This window comes from Prinia subflava, chromosome 2, assembly GCF_021018805.1.
Source record: "Prinia subflava isolate CZ2003 ecotype Zambia chromosome 2, Cam_Psub_1.2, whole genome shotgun sequence".
In the NCBI taxonomy this organism is placed as follows: domain Eukaryota; kingdom Metazoa; phylum Chordata; class Aves; order Passeriformes; family Cisticolidae; genus Prinia; species Prinia subflava.
This window is the reverse complement of record NC_086248.1, coordinates 16,188,917-16,213,532: the sequence shown is the minus strand read 5'-3', so window position 1 is coordinate 16,213,532 and position 24,616 is coordinate 16,188,917. Positions and strand designations below refer to the sequence as shown.

General features: G+C 38.2%; 1 long non-coding RNA gene across 2 annotated transcripts in view; it reads right to left on the bottom strand.

Annotated features, from left to right (window-relative positions):
• Nucleotides 1-6,213: 6,213 nt before the first annotated feature.
• The window catches only part of LOC134565607 (uncharacterized), a 123,918-nt gene continuing 105,515 nt past the window's right edge, over nucleotides 6,214-24,616 (bottom strand). The window contains exons 3-5 of one of the 2 annotated variants that reach the window (XR_010083955.1): nucleotides 18,651-18,708; nucleotides 17,576-17,622; nucleotides 6,214-11,865 (exon numbers count right to left, since the gene is read on the bottom strand). This is a non-coding gene — a long non-coding RNA (uncharacterized LOC134565607). Of the gene's footprint in view, nucleotides 11,866-13,225; nucleotides 17,623-18,650; nucleotides 18,709-24,616 lie in introns of those variants that run through there. The other variant, XR_010083954.1, reaches the window with a different exon arrangement.

Below are 24,616 nucleotides of genomic sequence, written 5' to 3'. Positions count from 1 at the left end.
CCTTGGGGAATGCTTTCAAGCTTTGCACTTCAGAGAATGCCAGGATGTGTGAAGGTTTTGGGTCCTTCTCACTGGACAGACACCCTGTTTGCTGATAGGGGCTGGATGCTGGGGCTGTGTGTGTGGACATATATGTGGGCTTAGTAGCTCATTGCTGAATCTCAGCCTCGTAGCAATGGCACCTAAATGGATTCTTACTTAGTGCTTTGCTACTCTCAGTCAATACTTACTCTCAATTAACATTAAACTAAACAATTATGGCTATATATTTTAAATAATTTTCTCTGCAAGGTGAACATTTCAGACCTAGGAGAAAGCCCAATGAAATCAATTAACCCTTCTGTGGATTTAAAAAGGATTTGCACCATTCCCTTTCCACTACCACTGTTCTATTTCCCCACCTCTTAGAAAATCCTCTTCCCAAAAGGTTATGCTGTGTTTAAGTGAAACTACTTATCATAGGACTCTGCTGATCAGAAATTCATGTAACTCTGGGCCTTTTTGGGCTATACTGCCTTTGCATTTGGCTTCAGACAACAGCAGGACACATCTTCTCTCTTGCCAAACAGTATTTCTGTCTTCTGTACTAACTCATTCCCCAAAATGCCACACCCAGCTCTTCCCTCTGAGAGTCATATCCAACTGACTCTGCATGCGGAGCTTTCACTAGTAAATAATCTCAGGGAGCCAAATGATGTGTTCTGGAGGGGGTAGTGCTCTCAGAGGCTATTGGCAGTCGTTCAGATGACAACCAGCTGCAAAGAGCTTTAAGAACAGTGTTATACACATACACTCACACACAAAGAAAGGAAATAAAGGGAAAATTGTTGACTGAAGACATATTGCCCTTGATCGATTGGTGAGGAACCTGCTGTCAAGAAAACAGATATTTAGGAAATCAAACAACAACAACAACAAAAAAGCCACCAAAAAAAATCCAAAACCAACCAAACAAAAAAACTTTGTCCATTTCACTGGCTTGCAGATCAGCCTTCAATTCAGCCTTCAGTAGATGAGGACAGACAGTGGTGATTTTTGCTTGATTAGCCCCTGAGTTCACTTTTGTTTTTCCTATTGCCTTATGATTTTACTACAAGGGCATTTTTGCCTCTAGTTTTGTGCGTAGGAAGCTCTGTAGGAGCAGAGTAACTCATGAGCACTCTAATTGGCATGGCTCCCTGTAAAAGGTACTGACAGAAATAGTAGCAGAAAGCCTGCATGTTCTGATTGCACCCACTACCTAGACCATGGCCTTCCAGTCTTTCAAAGAACAAACTTTGACAAAGATATATAGGGTGCTAATAGTTTTTGTTTAAGTTGCATTACACATAACTGGTTCCCAAGTCCCTAGGAGAGTAGACTCTAAAGTGTTTCTGTTTCCCCTTGAAAGGGATGGAGCTGAAAGATAAATACAGCTGTATAATCTCTGTGAGGGAAGTTGGTTCCTATTATGGGGAAAAGCCAAATAATCATCAGTGTTTCCAGAAAACAATGCACAATTATTTTTGCAAAGAGAAGAGTTTAAAATCTATATAGAGAAACATAAAAAAAAAAATGGAGAGAAAAACTCCTCAACAACTAAATATTAAATGCATATAAGATTTATTTCTGTTGTGTCAGATACTTCTCTACAATTATGAAAACACCTCTGTCATTTTCTGAGACAGACCATCTTTCTTATCCATGTTCAAATCTCCCATAACAAGAAATAATTTGTCTCTACTGGATATTCAGCTTATATGCCTGGGCTCTTGATGTGAACTCATTTTCACAGCAGTTATTTGTGTATCCTATGAGCTCTATAGGGGAATGGTATTTAATATGGGAATTTAAAAGGAAGACAATAAGCTCAACATAAAGTCACATCAGACTGTGAAAGACCAGAATTGTCTATTGGAATGCTACCCCTGTGCCCTGACTGTAGACAAAGACTGGAAAGCTCACCCAGATGACTACAGGCACCCTCTTGACTCCCACATACCACCAAGTTACCACAGTCCAAGCAAACAAAAGCCAAGCTGCAGCACTTGTACAGGCTTTCAGAGTCTGCAAGTGTGGTGGAATTGCAGTTTCTTTATCCTGCAGTCATTGAGAGCTGCTTTAAAACATTGTGTTACACTCGCCATGGACAGCAAATAAAGCACACAGAGATGCCTGTGCACAAACACAGCCCCGAGCTGATTTGTGTCCACAGGCACTGAGGTAATGCAGGCAGTGATGATGTCAGCAGCACGTTGCTGCACACATGGGCACTTCCTCTCAATACTGTGGGCAAAGGGGGAAAAGGGTGGAAAGATCATTCTTCATCAAAAGAATTTTGAGAATGTCAGCAGATGAAAACAGAGACATTTACCCAAAATTTTATGAATCTGTACATTATCAAAGGTCTGGGGAACATCAGACTGTCATTTCCAAAAACACTATGGTTAATTATGCTTTAGAGGCTTTTAATAATATTATCTACACTCAGAATATTTTAAATTCATAACTAGGTACAAAGTTCACTCTCCCTGTATAAAGAACTAACCTATTTCAGTGCCCTGAATTACAAAACTCAAAATTTCTGAAAGTCTTTTTCTGCAAACCAGAAACTTCTTAAATTCCTACTGGAAAAAAGAGTTTATGAAACTCATATACATATATATACATTTCTAAATGTATATCTACACAGTGAGAACATACACTGATGTTCTTTCTGACTGTTGTGTTTTGCTCAGTCCTGCTTTTAAAACATGGCAAGGTTTTATGCTTTCATCCCTGTACATTTTCCATTTGAGTATCCCAGATTTACTGTGTTCCGAGAGTTAAACTGTACAATAGTTAGAAGTTAATTTGCTTTCCTGCCCCAAAAAACAAACAAGAGAAGAAGGAATTTAACCTCATATCCTCATTCTGAAATTAGCTCTATTGTCAAAAGATGACAGCTGTATCCTGATTTCAAGAATTTCATGTTGGAATTAAGCAGCATTTTTGAAACCATTGTGTTACTTCAAACAGATCCATAATGGTCCCTCAGCAAACCATTTTCAGAAGACTTGTGTAAGTAAGATAAAAAGACACCATTTCTGAAGAGATGCTTTTATGGGCTAGGTCAGAGTGCTCTTTCCATGTTGTTCATTCCCAGTCGAATTTCCTAATAGCCTATCTCCTCAGCTAACAGATGCCCAGCCTCATGTCGGAACCAGATCGAGCCACCACTGAGATGATATCCAGCTCCTTTCTTATTGAGCCGTTTCCCTAGCAGATGGTGCAATGCTGCAGGCACACTCCTTCCTGTTAATTACCAGCCTTCGCTACAGATGGAAATGTCAGTCAGCCTCACAGGTCCTGGTTCCTGCCATTGCCTCAGTCCATAGCCCTCTACCTAGGCAAGATGCTGCCAACACACACCATGTGTTTTGTGACTGCTGACTAGGCAGGCAACAAAAAACAACTTAGTTCATGAATATTCATGGAGGAATGTTTAGAGTTCTGTTCATCTGCAATGCTTATAGATCTGCTTAAAGGAGATTGCACTTTCCGAGGAGCCCTGTGCCCCTTGTTTTACTATAGTGTGGGCAGATGAGTTATCAAAGGGTGTTGCTATAGTAACATATAAAGGGCTATTAAATGCCTGTCGTTTGGAGACTCCTATAGGCACATCAGTTTCTGGCTGCCATTTTTTTCCATACCTTAAGTGCCCCTTAATTATTCTTGTCCTGCCATAACAGACCAATAGTCACCAGGCTGAACTGATTATCTAATAACTGTTGCTTTTCATTAAAGCATGATTACCTCGTTATACATAACCAATATGAATGCCTTGATCTTTCCTGGTATCCAAGCACTGTAAATTCAGACAAATGAAATTCTATGTAACCTTTATAGATTCATTAGACATATTTGTTTTAATGGCCATAGAAAGGCTACTAGTAATCAAAAACACATTTTCAGAAAGATTTTTTTATAAAGTTTGAGTTAGAAAATTGGGAAAACATGTACCACGGCTTTTTTTTTTTCCTTTTTCTTTCTGTCCTCTTTTTCTTTTTATTTTCCTTCTTCTTTTTTTGTCTGAAGGTAATTCATTCTCTTGTGAGAATCTGTGCAAGTGCAATGTGTAGCTATTAAAATAGCAATATGACTCAGAATGTGCCAATAATATTCTTCAGTTTTTGACTCATGACTGTTCATGAAGTGAGAGTTTAGATGTTCCAAATCAGAAAAGCAGGCATCTAGTTTATGTTAAGAACACACTTTTCAAGAAAAGAAGAGCTGTATTCCATTTCCAGCATGCAGAATGAGCAATATGTACAGGAGTAGGGGATGTTTAAACAACAACATTTTGAATCCACTCTGGGCTTATTGTTGTCAGTCTTCTAATGCTTCAGCCACAGAGCAAAGCACCCAGAAATACCTGAGAAAGACACGTGCGGTTTCTTTGAAAGAACTGCAAGCCCTGACCAAAAAAAGTTCTAACAAATCAATCAAGTATACTTTTCAAGCATTGCTACTTTCCTGTACATTTATCTCCATACAAGAGGTGTCAGTGACTGCTGAATTTTCTCTTGCTGTGTTTAAAATGTTCTAATGGCAGGGACTGCATTCGCATAATTTTAACTGCTAAGGGATCATGGTTTTCAAAACTCTGAGGTCCTTTCTACAACACCAGAGAGCACAAAAGCTCTCATGTTTCTTATTTGGGGCTTTTTGTCACAGAAATATATTCTGATTTCTGAAATATATCTTCATTACAGGGAATCTGAAAAATTAATGTAAGGTATTTCTAAGGTTTATTTCAATTTGTAGGTCCTACGACATTGTACTATTTAAACAGTAAATAATTAAACATAATGTTATAGCCTATTAATTTTTCAAGTATTTTTAAGTTTATCCTTCCAAGATGAAACTACAAAATCTATGTTATTACTAGATTTCTGTTAGATGTGCAGGGAAGCTGAAATTGCAAAACTTCTAGCATTCAAAAAGGATACAAAAGACCAGAATATTTGATTTTCAGAAAATGTTATTTTCTTATGTGCTTGTAAACCTGAATCTTGACTTTGTAAATCATTGTTTGAATCAATATGTAAGCTACACACACATTTGACTCTCTACATTGTAAAGAAATTATTGTTGTTCAAAAACAACCACAATGTGAGAGGACATGATGTTCCAGCTGCCAAAGCTCAGATCATACGAGAGGCAACTATATATCTATTAAAGCTTACCCCCTCATTAAAAATATATAATCATAATAAATAGTCTTATATTCTACACAAACTTGATAATATTGTATAATAAGTTACAAAGGGCAGCTTACAGTGCCATGCCCAAGACCTGGCTGGCTCTTCATGTAGCTTCTGTGCAGACAAATTTATTCTCAGTGGAAAGTGATTTCATCATCAAATTACTTCTCTCAGCCTTTCTCATCTTGCAGTCTAGAAGTATTTATTTCTGATTACAGTTAAATCTTTTTGTTTTATTAAAAGTTACAGGTATGACTTGCTGAGAGTTAAACACCTCAGACATTGAGTTAAGTGAAGCAACTGTACCCCAAACCTGCAGCAGCTCTGGCTGCAAGGCAGGTGCACTCCAGTATGAGTGTCTGGGAGCACCCCAGCTCCCTTCTAGTGCCTGAGCTCTTTCCACAGGGATCAGGGCACAGAGAGTAGGGTGGATAGTTTACTAAAGCCTGCTGCTTGGATAATATATTTGCAATGAGTTTTAAAGCAGTATGCTAAGGTAACTGAGGTTACAGAACTGTGGGGCCATGGCAGCTTTGCTGCTGTTTTGTGGGTGAGATCTCCTCATGCAAGCACAGGAACCTCCTGGTCTGGTGCATCCTCATCTTTCTGCCAGCACATGCACTGCTCGGCAAGTGGAAATGTTTTCCCAGTGGTGATAAAGCTCTGGGAGACTCCACAGTCACCAAGGAAAGCTTTGTCCCTGCCATGAGTGCTGGAAGACCTATGCCAGTTTCACTGACCAAGTCAGCAACTTTCACAGCAACCCAGGGAACCCATTGCTCACTGTTTGGTCAGATTAACACAAAAGAGGTCCAAAACCAAATTATTACATTAATTCTTAAACAATATTGGTCTTATTTTTTATTATTTTAATCACTGCAGTAATCTGATAGATATAAGTGGGCTATTCAGAGAAATGAGTCTTCAGATACTGCTCCACAACATACATTTTATTTCTTTATTATAGCAGAACCTGGGTTGTACTTTTCATAGCATTTCTGGACCTGCATGTTCTCTTGTTGCTTTCATGATTAAATTAAGATGGCAGTTGAGGAGGATGACAAAGGATATTCCTCTAGGATAAAAAAGAAAGATTAAAAAAGGTAGATGGACAAAGTTAGACATGTGTGGGTGGGCATAACATCAGAACAATTTTTTTTTATTAACAATGACACATTTCAAATGTCATCTCATTTTTTAAGCCTTAAATAATTTGTATTGTAACCACTCTTCAGTCACCTGCAAAACTGATATGCATTTTAGCTAAGGGGGAACACACATGGAAGTACTTAGGGACTGTATGAATTAACCTCTCTCTTAACATGACCAAAAGGAAAACAAATCTTGATTATTTAATTTCTAATTACATGAAAGAATACACAAGCGATGTGTTGCAACATATACAGCCATTTTCATTCCATGACTACAACATTTACCCATCCTCTATAGCACATTAAACTTATACTGAAGATACTGCTGAGTTCTTAGAAAAGAATTGAAGAGGAAACAACTAATTATAACAATTCATACTGATAAATGATTGTACTTCCTCATTGAATCTACCTTACCAACCCCACTTTGGATGGTTCACTGGTCATATGTCAAATAGCTGGGCTATATCAAACGGTCACAAACATTTTCTTCAATTCTTTCAACTTTCTGCAGCCCTCAGTGATTCCACCCTCACACAACCCATTTGCTGGGCTTTGTGCCTCATGGTTCATTTGGCTGCATGTACTCATTGCAAGACTGCAGACCTTTTTATTTTTTGTTCTAATGGACTGTATTCCATCATTTAAATGAAGTGGTTTGAGAGCAAATACATGCAACAGGAAGTGCAGAATTAAAAATGGAAACTATGAATTTATTTTTCTGTGTGCTGCCAGGATTTTGCCTGCAAGGAATCTGTGCCTTTCATCAAAGCAGACCTGGAGCAATTTTGTGATGAACTTCAGGGAAACCAAAGGGAAAAATATTGAACTCTCTGAACTCTTGTTACATAGTAATACTTGTTACTCAAAGTTACCTACTCTGTAGGAATTGAGTGAGCTTATATTGCTCAAGGAGGATCACAGAGGAAACACAGCTTGCACTATATGCCAAGTAATAAGTAATTCTCCAATAAGAATTACTATGAATTGGTATGTGAGCTGAAACAGAGCATCCTCTGTGGACTGGGCAAATGAGATCTTGTCAAATGCCAGTGATTTTCTAAGATAGCAACCTATCACCACAGATCCCACGCTGACACTTGGGGTTTAAGACACTTCCATAGCCAGGGCTCCTAAGCACCAGGCTTAGGTGGAGGGCTTAACCCCATCCACCTAACCACAGATAAACAGAATCCTACTTCTTTAGCACTTGTTATTTTTGGCTGCCTTTGTCACCTTTTCTACTTATCCCATTCTCAGTGTTACTGCTGCCATGGCAGCGTACAACCTTGCTTGTTCCCAGCTGGAATGGCTAAAATGTAGATTTTTCTGAAGTCAGAAAGGATTTGTTCATTAGGTCAGCTGGTGGGAGGTGGTGGGCTGAGAAAAAAGTGAACAGATTTAGGATGTACCCAAGAGTGCTTATGTTGAGATCGTTTCCTTTTATTCTTCTGCAGTGTGGTTAAGAACCCTTAAGTACTGTAATTACAGGTGTAGCACAGAGTTCATGAGGTCTTTAGCCTTTTTATTTTTCTTATCTCATTCAAGAATCATTACAGGGAAGCAAGTCAAGCAAGACATTTCATGCTGAATGGAAAACACAGCTTTTTCCCAGTATTATAAATTTATATGAGCATAAACAAGTACATGTACATGCCTGTAATTACAATTTAAAAAAAAACCAAAACCACACAACAAAAATAACAACAGTAAAGAAAAATTACTTGCATTGGGTTGGATTGTTAAATGAATTAAATGTTAAGAAATGCCAAATAAGAGTATTTATCCCTGTTTCTGACATGTCTTTAAAATATTGGGCAAGGTCATATTTCCATGAGACCTTTCAATACATTTACAAATATTAATTAATTTTATCTTGAGATCCTCTAATTTACAGGACATGGACTTTACAGCCTAAGCAATGTCTTTTAGAATATTTTTGTATATGTTTTGGTAGAGAAAAGGTAGAACTCATTACTGTTACATGCCAGAAAATCCTGATCAGCCACAGTGTCACAGCACAGGATATCACTGTCTTACATCTGTACAGGAGATCAGTTCTCTGTCCCTCAGCAACAGGACTGCACAGAAAGTCAACCAAGGAAGAATTGCAGATATATGGTGGTTGCAAGACATTAAGATAAGTTTGGGTCACTCTCTGTCAAAAATGATAACCAGCTATCCCCTTCAGTGTTCCTAGAGCAGCGTTGTTGGCTTCAGTTCCCAGGCTGCATTTTTGGTACTGTCTTGCATGAGGTTCTCTGGAGTGTTCTAGGATTGCAGCAATTGATAACATTCTCCTGGAAAAGCTGAGGAAATAGCCATGCACAACACTATTCAGCTCAGCCAATCTGTGTGCAATTTCACCACGGAAAGGAAATGTACTTCTCTCACCTGCAGAGATTTCACATACCCAAATACAAAACCAAGCACAAAGTGGAGATATCAGACTATTTCTCAAAGCAAAGACCACAAGGAATCCTTTACATGATCTGAAGAGTGAGATTTCCTGTCAGCTCCTTTTTTAATGATTAATGAAAACTTTGTGTCTCCTGTCATCTCAAGCAAGCACAGTATGTAAACTCTTCCAGAAGCCGATCAAAGTGTATGATAACTTTGTGGCAACTGCTGTAGCTGTGGTTTAAAAAATAACAAATTTTGGATGAAGACTGTACTAACTTGGCTGAAGGATTGTTAAAAGGTATGCAGATACCTAGAAAAATAATGATGGAGATCAGTACATCTCTGGAGATGGACAGTGGGGTCAAAGGATGAAAGGTCTAACACTGGAATTGCCTGACATGCTGCAAGCCATTGTGATGAGAAAAAGACTGTAGCTCTTTGGCCTGTTCAGCATCTCCTTATAATAGGGTCTAACTGGTTCTTACTCATAAAATGGAAATATCAAACTTGCTCACTTCTCTTGGTATGTGTCTGAAAGCGTGAGACTTTTTCCTTTGTTCTTGGAGTCCCATTTCCTTTTGTGAATAACATTCACAATCTAAGTTTCTTAAGTGGATTTCCATCATTTCTTTTGCTGTTTCAGCACTTTTCCCCAGGGATCATTTTTTCTCCAAACTACTGCAGAACTGAGACAGCAATATCTGGGTTTTGTGATTTTATATTTAGTTTTCCTACTACCAGTTCCTGTGAAACCATTTTCTTGTCTTTCACTTTTAGCTTAAGGGGTTTTCCCTAGTATGTCCCAGAAAGTAAATCCTTCCCGCTCAATATAGGTATTGAGTGAATGAAGGAACGAGAAGGTTTTAACTTTTTAACCTGTTTTAACCTTTTAACCTGTTTTAACCTTTTCTATCAATTCTGGAGAGTATCAGCACAGTTTTGGTTAATGCAGTATCCCACCAGGACATGCAAAGTACTTTCTAAATTGTTGCAAATGAATTGAGAAATTCCGATTTATAGGAACTCTTAAAAATCCAATTGAAACAATTCTTCAGGATCTTAGAATGTGAAAGCAGAGGAAGAAAAGGCATAATTAGGACTATAGCGTTCCTCAAGCAGGACACCAGCAGTTTGGTTTTTACTTCTCATTCCATGACAGACTTTCAGTGAAACCATGTGTAGGGGATTCATTTTTCATGCTTCATCTTCTCACTACAAAATAGGAATAATATTTGCTTTTGCAGATACTTTCTCTTGTGCATGTTGAATGTAAATTTTTTGGGGACAGGATTGTCAGGTTGTGATTCACACCACTTTACTTCAGTCATCTGCAGTGCTGATGTGTACACCAAAGGCAAGGTTGTCAGTGGAGAGGGAGGGAGGGAACTTTGGGAACTTACTGGTTCATTGTTATAGAAACCTCTGTTAGGAATGAGTCATTCAATAAATACATATTGACTGTACATATTGATCGTTTTAAATATCTATTTTTAGGTGGAACTAACTCCCAAACAGGTGTCTCTAAAATACAATGGAGCATATATGTGACTTTACTTAATTCCTAGTCTGAACAGATGTGTGACTTATTATATTTGAATCTTCTTCAAGCAGTAAGGTTTCCTCAAGAGGATGATTCATGGAAACATCTTGTCACAAAGGTTTTGATCTTTTCTTCTTTCTTCTTATTTTTTTAAATTCTTTTTTAAACTGCAGGAGAAAATGACTGATTATGGCTGTTAAAGTGCTTTGTCTGCTTGTGGTTAATTAGCAGGTGTCATTTCCCTAAAGTAGTGTGAATTATTCTAATGTAGGGGCAAAGCTTGAAAATAATGAAGTTATTCAACTTGTTTACACACAGCAGCAGACAAACTAACTTTGCCTAATTATGATTCTACTTTTACAGAGTTGGGTTGAGAGTTCAGTCCTAATGTTTACTGGATTGTTTTCTGCTTTGAAGAAAATGCAGAGAATGAGCACATACCCTTTTTAAGCTAAAAGAAAAAAAATCCAAAATAGATAAACAGAGAAAGATTATAACAACCAGGGAGGAGAGGAAAATAATAATTCTATTAATACAACTCTACTAATAAAATTCTACTTACAAGATAATAATTTGCCATGTTTTGAATGTAGTTCTTTTAAATGAATAAAAATTTTATCTTCTAAATGTATTTGCAATTACCTTTTTGAACACTGCATAATATGAAAACATTTATCTCTACTGTAACTATGCATTTCTTCTAGCTGAACTATCTTCTAAAATATATGAAAAATAGTTTTTTTTTTAAATGACAAGAAGGTAGTTCAGAGACTTCAATCTCCTTCCTCAAAGTCAGAAATTCTTAAGCTCATCTTCCATCTATCTGTCTAAAAGGTTTTCTTTTTTATTAACACAAAGGATTCAGTCACTGACTGTTTCTCAGATCCTGCTTCTCAGGGCTGTATCTTCTTGAACTGACAATCCCAATCTCATTCCCCTCTTCCTTTTACACATTCATTTCTTTCTTTTCCATTTCATGTGCTCCTTTCTAAATGAATAAAATGATCTCCTGCTCCTGCATATTTTGCCCAGTATATTGTTTTTTTGTACTAATATTCACCTCAGAAGTGAAAAGGCTGTAGTACACGTGTTGCAGTAATCTCTATTACTCTAGAAGGTGGTCTGAAATGGGCTGTGAGGAAGTAGGTATGCATTGACAAAAGCAGTCAGATATGCTTTTATTTTATTTCTGGAGCTTGAAGAAGGCCTGATATAGATCAGGTTTGATTCTTTCTATCTTTTCCTTTTCTATACATAGAATAAATGTTGCTTAGAGAGTACACATTCTGTTAGCATGTTTTCTGCTCTGTCCCCTTGCTGATTTTTGTAACAGATGGAGAGCTCTCCATGAAGCTTTTACCCTTCCTCCAACACGTCCAGGGAAGATGCAGCTCTTGTGCTTGTGACCACCAGTTCATGTCTGTTGATCGCTGCTTCCTTAGGGCACTTTAACTCTTCGAGAAAGAGAAGGCCTCCTGTTTCTTCAGTAAGGACTGAGCTCTCTACCAGCACACAGGACAAGATTGCTTTGTGTCAGAAGAGGTCTCTGTCCAAACAGAAAAGACATTGGGCGGGTGTGACTCTTGCAGGCAACTTAACAAGCTAGTGTTAGATGAAAACAAGCACCAAAGGGTGGAATTAATCTCAGTTGACTTTAGTTGACTACATCTGAACAAGTTGCCCAAAGTTCATTTACAGTTAATAGACAGAAATAAGCAGAGAGAAGCTGACCTATATTAGATTTCTACTTTTATATTACATGCAACAGATCTAGATAAACTTTTGAGGTCCTTTCTTAAAAAATGCTTCTTTCCTTCCTTATCTAAAATTTCTTTTGTCATGCAAGTTATTATTTTAAAAGTACTAATGATAAATCCATCAATAATCTCTCAAACAAGCTACCTACTAAAGTTAGAGCAACCAAACTGATCTGGCCAATATCCTACTGAATCTACACTGATCATTCCCTTTTCTATCTCCTGCTCCATTTCTAGCAAGCAGGAATTAGAAAGCATGCTGGCCACATAAATGAAAAACAGGTTCAGCAGAATTATTGCAAACATTTTTTAAATAACCAAATCTTTGCCTTCAAAATATCAGCAGAATTAGAAAGAGTTTTCTCTACCAGGAGCTAAGAAATGCACATTTGGAATCAGCTTCTTAATAAACTAAACACCAAATTAATTTCACAAGAGGGCCTTTCTGTGTAAAGCTGCCTCTTTCGCTGTGGTGCTGGTGATAAGTATTCTTTTAACATGGAAATTACCACTGTGGAACTGCCAGTATGCGATCTCAGATCACTCTTTTGGCTTTGAAATTCAAACCTAATAGAAATCCTGCCAAGTTATTCAATGCTAGAATCCAAGAAAACTTAGCCCCGTGTTAAGCAATTGCTAATCAAGAGCTATCCCTCGACACCTGAATGGGTGGATTCCACAAAGAAAAGAAAGGAGAGGTGTCTTTGCAACTTTGCTCAGTTTTCTGCCCAGCTGCAGCAATTTTGTTCCATAAGCAGTCAAAAAAGAATAAAGTGAAGAAAGCAGCTGTATGGGATTATAGGCACATTTGCAAGATGCTCCATGTGTGGATTTTTTCCCCCCTTTAAATGCAGTGTGAGTGCAGTGTGACTAATTATACCAGAGAGGAAAGCAGAAGCTCTCTAGTTAAAGTATTTGGGTAATCATGTTTACTGCAGGGAAAGTATGCCTGCATTAAATAAGTCAAAACACGGTGCGTAAAATGTGGAATGACTTTGTAGGCACTGCAATAGAGAGGGAGATGTAGAAATAAGTCTCATTTGTCCAACTAGAAGCACTACCAAAAAAGATAAACCATCTGCTTCAACTAACTCAGCTCCACTTGAAAAATGCTAATTGAACAAAAGGAGGTTTAAACTTATTTAAAAAAAAAAAAAAGAAAAAAAAAAAAAAAGAAAAAAATCAAACCAAACACAAACAAACCAAAAAACTCTAAAAAACTTGTCAGCCAGCATGTTGCTAAGTGATTCAAGAAAAATAATGCCATCCACAATTTGGTGAAGAGGTGAAAAGGACTGATTCTTCCCCTTCCATGTCCAAATTTGTATTTCTTTGATGTTACATCACAAACCAAACATTTAGTCAGGAACCCAGACTCCTTTAGTTACTTGCTGTCCTTCAAATCCATCTTAAAATACTCCTTTGCTGTGATGCCTGCCAGAGACTGGCAGTGGATCAGGAGCCCGATGTACCGAGATCACCCTCTCCCCTGGTGACCAAATGTGGTTTCCCTGTGCTCTGCCTCTGTCTGCGTGTCTGAATCCACCTGCTATTTTTTCTCAGTTAGATTGGTAGCTGTTCAAAAATGTTTTCCACTAGCTGTTAGTAAGGCATAAAAAACAAAAGGGCAATAACCACATTTGGGGTTTGTTTGGAGCAAAGCTGGAAGCACATACAGAACATGTCACTGAAGAAACACTTGGCTGCAGGTTCATATCTAAGTCTGTCCATTCAATCCTGCATTCAAGAATCCTGAAAGAAGCAGAAAAACAGCTCCTAGCCTTGTTAGTTTTTGACACATCTTTGAATAGCAGAGAAATTGTAAGTGAAAAGGTTGGGGCGATATTTAAAAGGGCAAATGAAATGACCTGGATAAGCATAAGCTAGCTGGCCTGAATCTAATTCTGGGCTAAATAATGAAAACATATGTGGATAGAATTGAGCAAGAATTAATCCATTGTTTTAAAGTATTTATTATTTTACTTCAACTTATTTTTATGGAAGGGAATATATGAGAACAGAAAGGATTTCATCATTTGATGGATATAATATTTTAGTTGATACTGACAACCGTATAAATGCAATCTAATTCCCTAATATATCTGGGATTTCTGACTTAAATTTCTGGTACAATAAAAAAGGTATGTTAAGTATATGGGAAACCAATATACCAAGAGACAGATGATCTGATGTCATAAAATAGAGAATTTATTTTACCATGGAAAACAAAACAAAGCTTATGAAGAAATATTTATCAATTCCTGGGCTTCATCTTATCTTAGGACCACAAGGTAATGGTAGGAGGTTTCAGAAAAGTCTACAGAGGATTCATTCAAGAATTTAATCTCTTTCATTTCTCAGAAGGATGAAAGATGATCTGCTCTACTCTGGGCTGGTGGAGCCTAACCTTGAGTCCCGTGTGCAGTTTTGGGCACGACAGCTTAGGAAAAACATTAAGCTATGAGAGAATGTCCAAAGGAGGGCTACAAGGATGGGAAAGAGCCTTGAGGGGAAGCCCTGTGAGGAGCTGCTGAGGTTCTTGGTGTGTTTAGCCTGGAGGAGACTGAGGGGAGACCTCACTGCAGTTACAACTTCCTTGTGAGGGGAAGAGGAGGGGCAGGCACTGATCTCTGCTCTGGTGATAGTGACAGGACCTGAGAGAATGGCCTGCACTTGTGTCAGGGAGGTTTAGGTTGGATACCAGGAAAATGTTCACCCAGAGGGTGGCTGGGCACTGGAGCACTGGAAGTGGCACTTCTCAGGGAAATGGTCACAGCAGCAGCCTGACAGAGTCCCAAAAACATTTGGGCATATGGTGTGATCCTCATCTTGGTCCTGTGCAAAGTGAGGAGTTGGACTTTGGTGATCCAAGCAGGTCTTTTCCAACTTGGAACATTCTGTGATTCTGGGACAATCTTAATTATTCTCTCCTTATTCCTTAAATGCCAGGTATTCTTTAAATTTGAAAATCCAGTATTATTTATCTAGAAAAAAAAAAAACAAACCACAGAACAAAACACAGTAGCTGGAACTTCCAATCAATTTCCAGATTGAAATCACATACAAATCAATAGGGGGAGAAAAAAAAAAGCCACAAAAAGAAAAGACCAAAGAAAAAATGACCATACATCAATATCCTGAAATCTAAACTACTTGGAAGTTATGTTTTAATAATTTGTTTTTCTATAGGGGTAAACAGGAGAAATTTTACCATTTGATTAAGGCATAATGCAAGACGTAATAAAAATCTGAGCTTTAAACTAGCAAAAATATAAATTAGTTCATTGTTACTGTGACTAAAAATGAGGATTTATATAGTAGAACTTGTATGTCCTACAACCACAATTGTAAATACAGGTTTGCAAAAAATTTCATTTCTTGTCTGAGAGCAAGGTGTTGCAAGTCATGTTTATTTTGGTAAAAATGTGTTTAAACATCTCTCATCAGTAAGGGTTAGCATGTCAAAAACAGAAAAATAAAAAATTCAGAATAATATTTCATATTAGTCATATAAGGAAAAAAAGAACAGAGAAAAGATGAATTTCTTGTGTTAGCAGAATAAATCTTTTTTGGCCATAACCATGTTCAAGCTTGTTAAGGTTATTTTGATACATTTACAAAGTAGTAAAAAGAAAAATCTGTATTATTCATTCATTTAGTTCCTGCACTTCTCACTCCTCACACAAACATATCAGATACATTTTAATTGAGAGCTAGGCCTTACAAAACAGAAAATCTTACTGTAATGGTTTTTGCAGCTGAAAATCACAACCCTGACCAATAAATAACCTATGCACGATATTTAGGAAAAAAATAAAAAACAAACCAAAAACAACAGTGACTAATTTTCAGCCACAATCATTGTTTTACATCTGGTTATGTTCCCAAGTATACCTTTCTGTTTTAAAATAAATCTTTATCCATAATACTATTTTATTTTCTTTTTTCTCCTGCAGAAGAAAGCTTAGTTTCCAAAAATATATGTGTATACATGTTAAATACAATATTAGCATGCTAGATATATGCTAAAATTCACCAGATTGCATATTAATGTCTCATGTGGCTTATTTGGACAATGCATTTGGACTCCTGCAAAATGTTAAGAAAAATATTAGCATTTATGTCCAGACCTCAGCAAAGCAGTTGGGCTCCAGCCCTGCAGCACACCCACAATAAAAAACGTTAAGTTTAACACATTAATAGCTTGGAATATATTCTCAAAGAACCTGTTTGTTAAACCTTTCTCATATGTTTTTGCTGACCTTATTCTTTGTGGTGTGATTATAAGGAAAAGAGGCCAGTTGAGGATGGAGAGAGGCAATAAAAGGTTCTTTCAAACCCATACTGAAAAATGTCACAATGGGCTTCTAGAGCCATAATGCCCAAACTCCACTACCCCAAATTATGAGCACATTGTTATAATGTCCTATCAGCACATGAGAAAAATACACAGCTGGAAAAAAACTCTCTGATGACATCTGGCACATGGATATGCATGGAAAGTCAAGGCAAAGAGCAATGCCAAGATTCTTAACAATACTCGCTATGTCCGAAATGAGAAAGCAGGAACACACATACATAAAAGGATTAGCTTCCTTGCAATCTAGTTCTCAGCTAGGAATATGGCTTTTCTCAGGCATTTAACCAGGAACACAATGCAAAATGACTCCTCCAGCATGGAGACAGAATTTGGAGGTTTCACAGAGCAAAAATATACTCTATTTCATATTGAAAACACACTGTGCAGAAAAACCATGTAATTCTGTAGTGCAGAGAATTGAAATGTGAAGCCCAATAGGAATTGTGACTTGGTTCCAAGAAAGCGCGGGTGGGAAGAGGAAGGCATTACTGAACTGCATATCTGCCTAAACAATGCAGTAAGAATAACATTCTTCTGATATCTGCAGTGCTGTTAACATAAATTTCTCATTTTCTCTTTCTTTTTTGTTCACTAAGATTCTATTATGGTTTATGTTTAAAATATATGTTGCTGCACTGGTAAAACATTATCAGGAGATTGGCAGAGTGAAAAAAACCAACACTGTGGTTCAGAAGAAAATTGGACAGAAATTGACACAAAGTTTAACTGGGACGATTTTTCTTAAAACCTATGCTATCTACATGGTATTGATCAGACATTACTTCATGAAGAATGATTTTCTCATCTAGCTGTCAATCAAGAATGTCTTCTTACTGTAAATTATTTTTTAACAACTGTTTTCAAGCTGCAGCTGAAGAAAATAGACTCAGGTCTCATGTGGAAGTAACCCAAATGAGAGAAGACACATGCCTGTACCAGGCAGTTCTAGATTTAGATTTCTGCTCCAACAGACTCAAAGCAGAAATATGAGCCTACACCTCACAAATACTGAGTGCTGTAATCACCTGTTTTACTGGTTCCTTCCTTCTCCCTTGCTCCTAATTTCCTTCTTCTATTTAATCAGTTATGAAAACTACTTCCTAAAAGACAGAAAATAGCCTAAATTTTAGCACACTTACCTGTGAGACTTACCACAAAGTAAACAAATCTGAACCACTGGGATATTCTTTATGGGATAAGAGCCATGTTAAAAAAAAAAAAAAAAAAAAAAAAAAAAAAGACTGTATAAAAAAAAAAGATTACTGTATAAAAAAAAAAGATGACTGTATAAATAGCTTTGAATCATAAACAAAGGAATTCACCTTGTAGAGTATGTAGACATGTTGCTTACAGATTATTTTTGCAACACTGAGAGGATTAAAAAAGGAAAAACCTAAAACTAATTTTGTCCAGATAATTTTATATTTACTTTATACGGGTTTATTTGTATAGTCAAAACCCAAAGAGGATTACAGCTGCAAAAGTCAACTTCACAACACATGGAATGGACAGAAATCATTTGATGTACAGCTGTTTGATAAATAATTTAGTCTTCTTGCTTACTTACTTCCATACCCATTTTCTTTTTACCTCCTTATTTCAATCGCTTTGTTCATTTTTTTTCTGAGGGAACAAGCTATAATAATTCTTTGGTTTTTTTCACAGACTAGTCTCAAGCAAGGGGGGCAAGGTGGCATTCACATGCCCTGAGTGTCAGGTTCCTGTTACAATCACTAGAGAGAAATTGGTATCCCCAAATTAGTTTCATCCCAAGGTTAGAGACAGTGTTGAACAGTGAACTGTGTTCATCAACTAAAACAGGTGACTAATAATGACTAACTTATGATTAGACACCCAGATGCTCAGAGCTCTAAAGTCAGGTGAGATTAATCTAATTGACAGTGTCCACTCATAAAGGGCTGTTTTTAAATAACTTCCCTAGGCCTGCAGGTCTCTGGGGTAGTGACAGAGTCCAATCACTCAGGAAAAATTCCACTGATTCACCCCAGGATTTTCTTTCTCTATTCCAAACTTGTAATTGTGGTGATGGCCATAGTAGACGACAGGCCCTCCTGTTTCTTCAGTTCATCTCAGGTGTCAGGTCTGCTTTCAGCACCGACAGGGGCAGAGCCCTCCCAGAAAACCAGTGTGTGGTCGTGTAGCCACAGCTGGCAGAACGCCCAGGGAGAAGCAGCAAGGAAGGATTCTTCTCACCTGTACTTCAGCACATCCCATCAGCACATCTGCTTGTGTGTGCTTCCCTAATGCTCTTCTGCAAAGAAAGGAACACCATTGTGGGACACAATTTTGACTCTTCTGTGAGTCAGCAGCTATGGAGAACTTTATATCTACTGCAGAAATTTCTTCTAAGTGAAAAAGCTGTAGTAGTTGAGAATGCCTCAACTTACACTTTGTAGGTCTGTTCTCATACTCTCCCCCAGGCTATTACTGCTGAGGAGACAGGATATTGGATAGTCTGAGCCAGAAGTCAGCCTGATGTACTTACCATTAATAGCAGCTGATTTGTATGGCAATTGCTGGCAACAGAGAAATTATAAGGCTCAAGATTCCCTGGCTTTCTGCAGGATTGAAGGGAGTAAATGCTGATGCACACAGAGCTGCCACCCACTGCTCCCCCTCCCCTGTCCCTCTGCCCAAGGTCCTTGCTCCAGCATTAGCCTCCAGCCTCAGTTACCATCAGCTGCAGTCTCAGTTACCATCACTGCTTCCACCACCACAAGTTTTCTATCCAACCTCCAGCACCAGCTTGGCAATGCCAGTAATGAATTCCCAGGCCCAAAATCAGTCTTTACCATTCTTATTCTCTCAGCTGTAGCTCCAGCACTCAGAGGCCATGGCTGTTTCCTTACTGCTTTTACCAGAATGTTCCCACACCAGCAGGAAAGCAGCATCTACACAAAAAAACACCCAACCGAAGAGTCCTGTACTCTTCTCTGGGGTATAATAAGTCCTGCTGCAGATGTTTTATATGTATGGGGCTGTTAAGATGTGTGGGTGACATAGCCAATGTCCATGGAGTCCAATAGTCCAAGATTTCTCCAGTGGGAGCCCACAAACTTACTGTTTATAGTGGGATTTGTACATTACCCTTTTGCTTTTACTGTATCTCCAGTTACAACCTTTGCTCAAACAAAGTCTACCATCAGAATTTAACCTCTTTTTTAAAAAAGGAAATTTATTTAAGGAAAAGATGACGATCCAAACCCCAAAGCTGTGGTTACACTAGGGTTCCATTACAGGAATATTTTTCAAATACACAGCCATTTAAAACACAGAAATTGTCACAGATCTTAAATTACTTCTTTTTCCTCAATCCTGCCTTAAGTACTCCTAGTTCAAGTTTATGTGAATTTGACTGACAAGCATTTAGCACTCCTTTTTTCGTTTATTTTTATCAAGTTCTGAAAAATAGGTACATACTTTGATTAGAAGATTTCAAAATTTTTGGTCTTAAGGAGGCCCTCTATATTAGAAATTTCAGCCCAAATAATTAAATCTTTACAAATCATTAGACAACCCAAACCAGGGTCCGAAAACTATACATTTCAGGTTCTCTTAACAGGCAATGATACCAGCCACTACTGTAATTTTATGAGATAGGGTTTGAAGCTGAGGTTTTCCCTAAAACCACTGTGATGAATGTCTGAGAAGAGGAAATGGAAATCACAAGGGTTTCCTTGTTGGAACTGATTCATTCACAATAGTTTATGTTTTACCCTTGATTTCATCCAGTGATATCTGTCCTCCATCACTTCTATCCACCACAGCTTGAAAAATCCTGTTTCAAGTGAATCCCATTCAAACCCAAATGGTGAGGCCAGGTGCTCTCCTTAAGAGCAGTAGCTTTAGAATTCCCAACTTCTCCTTTCAGAAAGCCCTACACAAAACAGGCCAATTATTATTGTTGTTGTTATTATTATTCAAAAACCAGTTCTGAGAAATACTTTAAATAACAGAGGAAAGCAAAAATGCTAATCCTCTTACATAACACAAATCCCAGATGGCCTTGTGTGGAGGGGAGGAAGATGCCATAATAGCAGTCACCATTATCAACTGAGCTTGGTGACAGATGTTAAAATGATGCAAGTGCTTGTGCTCACTCACAGAACTTCAGTTAGGTTTTTCTTGACATATTTCTCACAGAAATAATCACAAATAAATAAAAATTCATGTGCAAACACACTAATCCTCACTGCGAGTGTGCAAATCATTCTGAATAATACCTCAAGTAAAGCTGTTAGAGTCTCCGCATTTACAGTTTTTAGCTAGGGAAAACTGCCACAGTAGCCCTAGAATCCTGTAATTCTCAATTCCTAATCTAGAAAATAGTCAAATAATAGCACCAATTGCTAATGACACCTATACTTGCCCCATTGCCTAATGCATCACAGACTGCTTTTACATCAATGTAAAAACAGATTTCTTTCTCTGGCCCTAAATTGTTTCAAATGTATGGGTGGTGTCTGTGACATAAAGAGGGCACAGCTGCCCATTTCCCCAAGCATTTTGTCATGGGGATAACCTTATTGTTAAGGATGACAGGGCTAGAGTAGAAGGTTGAGGCGGTACTCATCTGCCAGGAGACAACTTTAAAATTTACTTTAAATCCTGAGATCCTGCCCAGAAATGCTCGCTTAACAAGTCTACAGTGCAGGAACAGGAGCACTTCTGTAAGTTAGTTTTTCATAGAAATATTGTCCAGTTTCCCTGGTGTGTGTTCAGAGTGCCTGAAGAACCAGTTTTGCTCAAACCTTGTCATCTCTCAGAGTAACATCACTACAAACCAGGCACAAAGCAAAAGCAAGCAGAACGTGTTGTATATGATGTTACAAACAAATTCAGGGACAATCTGAGGTCAACACAAGAATCCTCCTTAGCCTCCTTATCTACCTCTTTTGGACCCTCTCCCATTCTCATAATTGTGAAACCACTGTTTCCTGTCCTTTTCCCAGGGGTCCATGAGAATGCCAGAAATCTAACCTGTTGCACTTCCTCAGACACAGGTGCTGCTGTGGAGCAGCCCTTGTTGCAGGCGTCAGCTTGTCCCACGGTGCCAGAGGAGCTGTTGTCCCCCAGGGCAGGGAGGGTCAGCAGCTGCCCCAGGAAAGCCAAGAGCTGATTCACAGCTATCCTGCCTCTTGGAAATATCTGTTCAATGTGTTACTCCATACCCACTTCATCTCTGCCAATGCAGAGTGAAATGTGGAAATGCATCTGCACTAGGGATGAATAAACCTCAATCACCAGTGGGGGCTGAACCCTCTTATTCCTTGCTCTTTCCTACAGCAACCATGAATATCAAGGGATACCAGCCTTTTAGTTGTGGCATTGGTCTGCATCCACCCACACACAGAGAATGATTTATTAAAATATATGTCTGAGAATCATATCTGTACCAGTGGAGAAAACATCTGAGAAAGCAATCTCACTAGTTCATGATTCTTGGCTTGGAGAAATGAGCAGCTCTTTAATTGAAATCACAGCCTCTCACCTTCCCATTCCTTTGTCTGCACATTGCAATAACCATGAATCAAAAGCTCCCAAGCACCGATGCAGAAGGATAACTGAGGGACAGAGCAACAAAATTGTTCAGTTAAGGTATGCAGACTACGGCATTTTTGCAGCTCTTCTCTTGTCTCCTACTCTGCATCTCTTCTTGTTTCTGCAAATAAACTCTGTGCAGTATACCTGCTTGGGAAGGGAGTCCTTCAAGGCCTCAGCAGGGTGATGGCACCAGGCTCCTCCATCTAACCCCACTGAGGTGCTATTCAGCCACCAGGGCAACTTTAAGAGGAAAAATCAGAATCAAAAAGGAAACAGTGAGGTCTCCCTCATTTTTCTGAAAAGCCCAGAAAAGGCTTATATTCAGCTTTACTTCAGCTTCCCTTGCAGAGCAATAATTTATTCAAACTACAGTTTAAATGTCGCCTCAAAGAGTTAACTTATTAAAAACGATCATGAAAGAAAATGCACATTTATACAGAAATTATAGAGAAGTCTCTTGTCTTTATCAAGTCTCAAGTGTATTTACACTTAAAAGCTTCCCCCCACCCCCCTTTGCCAGATAGAAACAATAGTGCAGGTGCATTGCCCTTCAGTGAACAATGTATTTATCCTGGGAGGCAGGAAGTTGGTTTCACACCTGTTTCTTCTTTTTATTTGTTCTTGGCCTGGCTAATTTGCCGAATGTCATGATTGGTACAGCTGAGGCTGTCAGAAAGAATTGCCACTTTGTAACATGACGGCCTAATTCTGGCAGTTCAGATTTTACAATGATTTGCCTTTTGTTCTTTCCTTCAGTAGTGGTCTGTTTTCTGTACTGCACACAAACTGAATCTGATCAGTAGTAGCAGAAAATGTAAGAATAAAATAGGCTTTATTAGATGACTATCCCTCTTGGATTATATTATATTATATTATATTATATTATATTATATTATATTATATTATATTATATTATATTATATTATATTATATTATATTATATTATATTATATTATATTATATTATATTATATTATATTATATTATATTGATATTCTAAAGGCAATGAGGGTTAAATCTCTGATAAAAACATGTCATGCCATGGGCTAAAATAAATATTATTTTACAGGAATTCATGATCTAGGTTTGGAAATTTTTTTTGTCAGAATTCAAGGACTACTGAAAATTGAGAGGTACTCTGTTGTCTCATGAATATTAAAGAAGTAGCAAGATGTGGCAGAAAATTTGGGTTTTTACTTTATGATCAAGGCAGCATTTTTTTAATCTGAGCTCAAGTGGGCACTTTCAGGAACAGAATTATCCTGTTGGTGACATTTAAACTGTGGCTGAGAGCTAGGAAATTCTTTCCATGGGTAAGTCAGCTCAATAATATAAAGAACAATTTATGTGGTTAATGCATAAATTTATGCAATTGATTTTGCTTTGATTTAAACATTTTAAGAGTGATACAACTATCTTAACATCCTATCCCAACAAGGACACCACTTCCCAGGCCTCTCTGTTTAAGTCTGTACCGTGGACCTTTGAGGACTTCCACTGTGTCCCAACGTGCACACGTCTCACAGAGCCTCAGCCACCTGCAGGCACAGCACCCACCACCCCACAGCTCTTCCAGAATTCACCGCCCTGGACTCATCCACAACACCTGCACCAATGTACCACCTGCACAACAAGCACTCATTCGAATCTGGTGGTGGCAAAAACTGATTAGCTAAATCTTGGTAGGATGGGGATGGAGAGGGAGCAAGGCTGGGTCATGGCAGGATCACCAAGATGCAGCCTTTTCTCACAGGTCACAATGCTGTGACCAGAATGAAGGTGAGAGACTTCTCAGCACCATGCTCAGAAGCATGTTTTAAACACTGCAGGACATTGGTACAAAGATCAAGGCATCTTTTTTAAACTTGTATGGGACACATGTCATGAGCACTTGCATATGAAACCACATCTTCCCATAGACAGATACACACAGACAGAGAGCTGCTGATTTCAGGTTCAAAAGGCCACTAGACAGTCCTCTGTGAGGAAAGGGTGACAGATGTAGAGAAGCAGCAGACTATTTTCTGGACCTTTCCTTCAGAGGATCATTAGCTTCACTAATGCAGCTATATCAGACATTTAAAGAGATGGGGCTTTACAATTCCAAGTTAGCAAGTCTTTTATTGCTTTCATTATCAAGGACCTTCTACAAGGCTGTTCTCCATCTGCTTCATCCTTGACAAGATTTATGAAAAACTCAGGCATCATTGCCATGTTCTATAAGAATACCATATCCACCCACTTCAAAACTATCAAAAGAACAGACTTCCCCTGCTATCTTCATTGAACCTATCTGGGTTTATAATAATCATACAGTGATGCTTCCTCATTGTAGGCCAGTTGCATACACCAGTCATGCTCATATTGCCAATCTATTTCAAATGTCTGGCACTGTCCTCCTTTTGTGGCTAACAAGGATCAACAGAACTTCTTATGTGAAAGAGAATACCAATATCTGTATCTCAAGCCAACTTAACAACCCAAACCAAGAATTTTTTGTTTGCTGCTTATTCCGTTTTGACCATTTCACTCTTGGACAGCATGCACCAACATTTTCCAGTTCTGCCAGACATTTGTCACAGTGCATTTGGTTGTCTTAAGACCTTTTCTGTGAGA